The sequence below is a fragment of the Molossus molossus genome, unplaced genomic scaffold, assembly GCF_014108415.1.
Source record: "Molossus molossus isolate mMolMol1 unplaced genomic scaffold, mMolMol1.p scaffold_m16_p_20, whole genome shotgun sequence".
Taxonomy (NCBI): Eukaryota; Metazoa; Chordata; class Mammalia; order Chiroptera; family Molossidae; genus Molossus; species Molossus molossus.
This window is the reverse complement of record NW_023425356.1, coordinates 15,726,004-15,734,271: the sequence shown is the minus strand read 5'-3', so window position 1 is coordinate 15,734,271 and position 8,268 is coordinate 15,726,004.

Genomic DNA, 8,268 nt, shown 5'->3' with positions numbered 1-8,268 from the left:
ACTGCTTTTGCTGCATCCCATAGATTTTGTGTTGTTGTGTGTTCATTTTCATTGGTTTCCAGGAAGTTTTTAATTTCTTTCTTGATCTCCTCAGTAACCCATTCATTGTTTAATAACATGCTATTTAGCCTCCATGTGTTGAAATGTCTGTGCATGTTCTTCTTGCAATCGATTTCTAGTTTCATGCCATTGTGATCTGAGAAGATGCTTGATATGATTTCAATCTTCTTGAACTGGTAGAGACTTAGTTTGTATCCTATCATGTGGTCTATCTTTGAGAATGTTCCATGTGCACTTGAGAAGAATGTGTATTCTGTAGTTTTGGGGTGTAATTCTCTGTAGATATCTGTGAAATCCATTTGGTCTAGTGCTTCATTTAGAGTCTCTGTTTCCTTGCTAATTTTTTGTCTAGAGGATCTATCCAGTGCTGTCAACGGGGTGTTGAAGTCCCCTGCTATGATTGTATTGCTGTCGATTACTCCTTGGAAGTCCTCCAGAAGATTTTTAATATATTTTGGTGCTCCTATATTGGGTGCATATATGTTTATCAAGGTTATATCTTCCTGTTGGATAGATCCTTTCAATATTATGTAGTGGCCTTCTTTGTCTCTAGTTATGGCCTTCATTTTGAAGTCTATTTTGTCAGATATGAGTATTGCTACCCCAGCTTTTTTTTGCTTTCCATTTGCTTGGAAAATTTTTTTCCATCCCTTCACTTTCAACCTATGTGAGTCTTTTGTTGTGAGGTGGGTCTCTTATAAACAACATATAGATGAGTCATGCTTTCTTATCCAATCAGCTACTCTGTGTCATTTTATGGGAGCATTCAATCCATTTACGTTTAAGGTGGTTATTGATATGTACTTATTTATTGCCATTTTTGTTTAGTGTGGTTCTATTTTTCTTCCCATTTCTCCTGCTAATTACAGCAGTCCTTTTAGCATTTCTTGCAGTGCTGGTTTGGTGCTAATGTATTCCCTTAGCCTTTTTTGGTTTGGGAAGCTCTTTATTTGACCTTCTATTTTGAATGATAGCCTTGCTGGGTAGAGTAGTCTTGGATTCAGATCCTTGTTTTTCATGACCTTGATTACTTCATGCCATTCCCTTCTGGTCTATAATGTTTCTGTTGAGAAGTCAGCTGAGAGCCTTATGGGGTTTCCTTTGTAGGTAACCTGTTGCTTATCTCTTGCTGCTTTTAGGATTCTCTCTTTGTCTTTAATTTTTGGCAGTTTGATTACTATGTGTCTTGGTGTGGGCCTATTTGGGTTCTTCTTACTTGGGGCTCTCTGTGCTTCTTGAACTTGAATGCCTTCTTCCTTCACCAAATTAGGGAAGTTTTCTGTCACTATTTTTTGGAATATACTCTCTATTCCTTACTCATTATCTTCTTCTTCAGGGACTCCTATGATGCGAATATTATTACTTTTCCAGTTGTCCCACAGTTCTCTTAAGCTGTCTTCCTGTTTTTTAATTGTTTTTTCCTTTTGGTTTTCTGATTGGTTGATTTTTTCTACCCTGTCTTCCAGTTCACTGATCCGGTCCTCAGCTTCCTCTACTCTGCTTTTTAAACCTTCCAATGTGTTTTTCATTTCTGATATGTCATTTTTTATCTCTTTTCGATGGTTTTTAATTTCCAGTTGGCTTATTTTTAGCATCTGTATGTCCTTATTCATGCTGTTGAGCTTCCTCAAGATCATGGCTCTGAATTCTCGCTCTGTTAGCATGCCTAAGTGCTCCACATTGATGTCATCTTTGGTAGAGGTCTCTTGTTCTTTCATTTGACTTCTGTTTCTGTGTTTCACCATTTTGGCTATCACAGTGGGCTTTGGAGCCTGTCAAGTTTTTCCTGTGGGTATTGGTGTTTTGCTGTTTGTGGCTCCCTCTCCTGGGTTTAGAAGAGTGAGGGAGGACCCACATTAAACACCACTTTCAAGTCTTACTTTCCTGGTTAAAGTTGCTAGCCCAGGAAAAGTACTGTTATCCTCTAGCTTTTTGCCTGGAGGCTAGCAGTCGAGGTTACTTGATGAGTTTTGGGTTGTCAGTTGATTGAAAAACTCCTTCAGGTGCTCACCATAAGGGGATTTCACGAGGGTGGGGCAGATGTTGGTTGTTAATGAGCTTCAATTAGCACTTCAATGTTCCACAGGGTGGGGTTGGATCTCTGAGGGAGGGGCTGCTGCCTCTCCTCAGAGCCCTGGGAAGGAGCAATATGGCCACCGTCCTGGGTGCCTCCCACTCAGCAAAAGCTCTGAGTGCCCTCCAAATCCTGAGTGTCCCCACACAGTTCCAGTCCAGTCTGCCCTCCCTCTGCTAGAGCCCAAGGTGAGTGGCTGTGGCTGTTTTAGCCTCTGTCCCAGCTCTGGGCTGTGGAGCCGCCTGGGAGTGTGACCCGAGGGCGCAGGCCACAGCTAAGGCTGCTGCCGAGCTGCTCTCTGTGGGCTTCCTGCCCCTGTCTTGCACCTTTGCAAGCCTGCCAGGATCGAGTCAGTGTCCCTGGTTATATGGTCCTCGCAAGCTGTTTTTCTGTTGGTGTTTCCCGTCGATTTGCCTGTGTTATAGTTGTAATTCCAGTTTGGTCCTGGGAGACGGTCTGTGTAGCTTCTGTTCACTCTGCCGCCATTGTGGAATCCAAGTAAAAAGGCTTTTTGTGGGTACAACGTGGTGGGGACTCTAGACGAAAAATAGGCCACATGCTAAACCTGACAATCTCAGGGGAGGCCTGCATGGTGGCCCTACAAACTCAAAGACCAAAAGTAACCACATAGGATGGCCTGAAACAATAACTTCTTAACTAAAAGTGAGTCATAATGGGTAGTCACGTCCTAGGCCAGTAACTTCCTTGACAAAGGTCAATCTTTAACTTAACGGAGCTTGTCTATTGTCTTTCTGCATCTTAACATACCCTTGGAATGCCAAAGTGATACCCTTTTTCCAGACCCCTCAGGGCACAATCTCCCACCAGAGCACCAGACCACAGAACCCCAACTACTATCCTTATGTGCTGTAAACGTTAACTGTTAACTAGCATGTGGCTGCCAATGTAAAAGAAGTATGTTTCTCTCCATTTTACTCTTATCCAATGTCAGAGATTTCCCTGCTTTGCTTTTTTTCTGGCCTCTCTAATTTACCACCAATGGATTTCGTATATCCCTCCTCACACCTCCTCCTTTAATTGTAATGTATAAAATAAATTGCAAAACTGCCATTCTCCAGAACATTTTCTCAATTTGCTGAGACTTTGCTTTCCTGTAATTGTCATCAGTTTGGCTCAAATAAACTCCTAACAATTCTCTACAGGTTTGGACATTTCTTACATAGACAGAACGTATGTTGGGAACAGTGGTGATGGGAGTAGAGAAGGGAGAGGAAGATCAGACAACCTTACAGTTTTTAGCTTTCAGCAGACCTAGACAAAGTCTCCAGCAACATGTTCGTTGGCATAAACCAACTCCAACACAGCTTTGGCCTTCATCATAGCAACAAGTGGTACTGGACACAGAAGGTGTTCAGTGTTAGAGCAATGGTTTTCACAGTCTCAAACACAGCAGAACCCCCTTTGTTTATCACAAAGGAAACAGCATGCAGAATCCCAATATGCAGAACAGACAAGATCACAGTGCTGTCGTGGAAGTTTTCCCTGTGACACCCTTGTGACAGCCCTGGGTTCCTCGGGACCCAGTGAACAAGCAGCCGTAACAGAGGAGACAGCTTTGTTCTCTGAGATCCCCTTTGAAATGCCTTAGCATTGACAGTGGGACTTGTCTGTGTGTGTGATGTAGATTTAATCTGCACCTGAGGGATGGCCACTTCTCTAATTGGAAATGCACACCAGGGGTGGCTAGCTAATATTTACCAAAAAAAAAAAAGCCATACTCCAGAGACAAGAACTCTAAGTTCTTCAGTTATCATCATTTCTAGAAATCAAAAAGGTTTGTGAATTAGCGTAATGGATAATTGAAATGCATTTTAAAATATTTTTGTTTTATTTTATTATTTTTAATTGAATTTATTGGGGTGACATTGTCCCAAGCAAAGTCTCTTTCCATCCCCATTTCCCCCTCCTTTGCCCACCTCCACTTAGCCCACACCCTGTTTTCCTCTGGCTATCACCCCTCTGTTGTCTGTGTCTGTGTTTTGTATATATGTTTTTTTGGATAATCCCTTCACCTTCTTTCATCCAGACCTCCCAAACCCCACTCCTCAGTTTATGAGATTCCATATGTAACTGAGATTATACGGTACTTGTCTTCCTCTGATTCACTTATTTCACTTAGCATAATGTTCTCCAGGTCCATCCATGCTGTCGCAAAGGTGAGCTTTCCTTCTTTTTTACAGCCATGTAGTATTCCATTGGTCATTGTACCCTTTTTATCCAGTCATATACTGATGGGCACAGAAGCTGTTTCCAGGTCTTGGCTATTGTAAATAACGCTGCAATGAACATAGGGGTGCATATATTCTTTCAAATTAGTGTTTCAGGATTCTTAGGACATATTCCTAGAAGTGGGATCACTGGGTCAAATGGTAGTTCCATTTTTTTATTTCTGAGGAAACTCCATACTGTTTTCCACAGTGGCTGCAAAAATCTGCATTCCTACCAACAGTGCACGAGGGTTTTCTTTTCTCCACATCCTTGCCAACACTTGTTGTTTGTTGATTTATTGATGATAGCCATTCTGGCAGGTGTGAGGTGATAATCTCATTATGGGTAAACAATCTTAAAGAAGAACAAAGTTAGAGGTATCACAGTACTTGATATCAAACTATTCTACAAGGCCATTGCATTCAAAACAGCCTGGTATCAGAACAGGTATATAGATCAATGGAAGAGCCCAAAAATAAATCCACCCCTTTATGGTCAATTGATAAAGGAGGCAAGAGTATAAAATAGGGTAAAGACAGATAAAAGGTGTTGGGAAAATTGGACAGATACATGCAAAAAATGAAACTAGACCACCAACTTACACCATACACAGAATAAACTCAAAATAGATAAAAGACTTAAATATGAATCCTGAAACCATAAAAGTCCTGGAAGAAAACATAGGCAGTAAAATCTCAGACATCTTGCAGAACAATATTTTTGCCAATATATCTCCTCAGACAAGGGAAACAAAGGAAAAAATAAACAAATGAGACCATATCAAACTAAAACACTTTTTTTGCACAGCAAAAGAAATCATCAACAAAATGAAAAGAGAACCCACTGTATGGGAGAACATATTTGCCAATGATACTTCTGATAAGGGGTTAATTTCCAAAATATATAAAGAACTTATACAACTCAAGCCAGGAAGACAAACAATGCAATTAAAATATGGGCAAAGGACCCGAACAGACACTTCTTCAAAGAGGACATACAGATGGCCAAAAGTCATGAAAAAAAATGTTAAATGTCACTAATCATTAGAGAAATGCATTTTATTGATGACATAAGTGATGGTCAAGAGATGATGAAACAGAGATGCTCCTCATGTTGTAAGAACAGGATACGAGAACCAGGAAGTGCTTACCTATCACCTGAGCTCAATTCTTTTTTTTTAATCCTCACCCAAAGATATTTTTCCATTGATTTTTAGAGAGAATGGAAGGAAAGGTGGGGAAGAAAGAGAGAAAAGAGAAAGAGAGAAGAGAGAAGGAAACATTCATGTGAGAGACACATCAATTGGTTGCCTTCTGCACACTCCCCGCCAGGGCTGGGGGTCAAACCTGCAAGCCAGGTACATGCCCTTGACTGGGAATCAAATCCTCCACCCTTCCGTGCACTGGCTGATGCTCTAACCATTGAACCAGGGCCTGGGCTCAATTCTTGAACAATCCTGGGTGAAGGTGCTGATTCAGATTCCTGTTCACTGACCTGCCCTACAAGGTTAGCAGAGTTTGGCCTTTAGAGTATTATTGTTTGCTTCACGTAAGCCTTGCATGAAATGTCCTCTTGGAGCACCTCAGACAACACAGAATTGAATCGTCACTGAGATTATAGAACAGGTTTTGGGATGGTTCCTCTGCCTGCTTGATAATATATGTTTATTATTTGAAGCAGAATTTAATCTGACACTTGCCTTTATTGTAACCTGGTGGCAAGATTATGAAGGGGAAGAATAAATATCATTGTTTATCTAAGGTTGGGTCCAATTTTTGTGAGACCTGAGATGTATACATTTCAAGGGGCATCTTGCAGAAAAAGTGTTAAAAGTTACAAATACAGCCTTGGCCAGTTTGGCTCAGAGGTTAGAGCGTCAGCCCGCAGACCAGAGAGTCCTGAGTTCTGTTCCTGCTAAGGGCACATACCTCGGTTGTGGTTTGTCCCTGGCCCTGGTTGGGGTTGTGTGGATGGCAACCAGACAATGTGTCTCTCTCACATTGATGTTTCTCTCTCTCTCTCTCTCTCTCTTCCTCCCTCTCTCCCTCCAGTAAAATTTAAAAAAATAATAACAAATACAAAATTAGGTACAAAAATAAATACACAAAATGAGAAAAGAAATTATAACACATTTTGAATTTTTGAAAGTTTAATAAATGCCACAAAAACCTAGAGAACAACATGATATTTTAATTAATGAAATGCTGGTGTAGCTCTATAATATATATTCCTACCTTCTGGGCTGCATACTCCTTGATGGCCTCTTCATGTGACAACTATTCTGTAACATTTTCTAGAGAGAGAATAAAATAATTCAGCCCTTGTTCTAACTTAGTTGTTCAAAAAATTTTTGTTATTAATTTTTTAAATTTATAAAATATGCAACTTCAATGGACATGCTCACTGTAGTTCTTCCACAGGACTTGTACCCTATAAATGAAGTCTGATCAATTTGATTTTGCATAGTCTCTTTGGAAAAGAGGAAACCGTGGACTGTTGATAATCGCATACACTGTAGATAAAGTATATTTCTGACAGTTTCCTTTGCTAAGAACTGATGACCACTGAATGCTCCAATTACAACTTTATGTACCCTGATCAGAAGAATTTTCCACACAGGGTATAGAGCTAATAGAAAGAAAGAAGTTGAAGGTGAATCAGGTAAAAGATTTTTATTTTTTGTTTTTATGTTGTGGTTAGGAAGCCACTATTTTAAACTATTATCCTTTTGAAAAGAAGCAACACTAAAAAGAATTCTACAAATTAGCTTCTTGTTTTGCACAATTATAGCCTTGTCTCTCACCCTGGCCAGTGTGGCTCAGTTGGTTGGGCATCATCTGGTATAACAAAAGGTTGCTGGTTCGATTCCCTGTCAGGACACGTGCCTGGGTTTTATGCAGGAAGCAGCTGTCTGATGTTCTGCTCTCACACTGATGTTTCTCCTTCTCCCTTATTCTCTCTAAAAAAAAAATCAATAAAAATATTTTTATATGTTTTTATTTAATTTTTAGAGAGAGAGGAAAGGAGAGAGATAGAAACATCAATGAGAGAGAAACATCGATCGGCTGCCTCCTGCATGCCCCCTACTGGGGATCGAGCCCACAATCCTGGGCATGTGCCCTGTCCAGGAATCAAACCAGGACCTCTCAGTCCATGGGACGATGCTCAATCCACTGAGCCACACTGGCCAGGCAATAAAAATACTTAAAAAACAAAAACAAACTTGTTTCTCTTCCTCTCCTTACAGACACTCAGTGCACGACGCCACAGAACACGTACACATCGAGTAGGCTCTCTGGTCCTGAATCTTCCTATCACATTGATGGGTAAATTTTCCCAGTGGGTACTAAGAATATTCCTGCAAAGGGCAGATAGAAATAAGTTAACTATATGTGGAATGTCTGAAAACCACACAGATACATCCCACCAAACCCCTACTAAATGTATTAGCAACTCAACCTTCCTTAGTTAGATCCCCCAAATGCCTATGGCCACTCAACACCACTTGACAAGAAGGGAGATTGGCTGAAAGGAATTCTTAAAAGAAAGAGAGAGTTGCCTGGCTGATGGGGCTCAGTGGTTGAGCATCGACCCATGCACCAAGAGGTACCGGTTCGATTCCTGGTCAAGGCACATTCCCAGGTCGTGGGCCTGATCCCCAGTGGGGGTATGCAGGAGGCAGCCAGTCAGTGTTCTCTCTCATTGATGTTTCTATCTCTCTCTCTCTAAAACCAATAAAGAAAAAAATTAAAAATAAATAAGTCCTTTGTTTATTAAAAAAAAGAAAAAGAAAAAAGAAAGAGGGAGTATCTTAATTGACTGTGGTTCACATATCTTTCCTTTGCAAAATTTATAAAACATCCACCATGTAAACAGATTGCTAGGAACCCAGAGCCTTGGGGTAG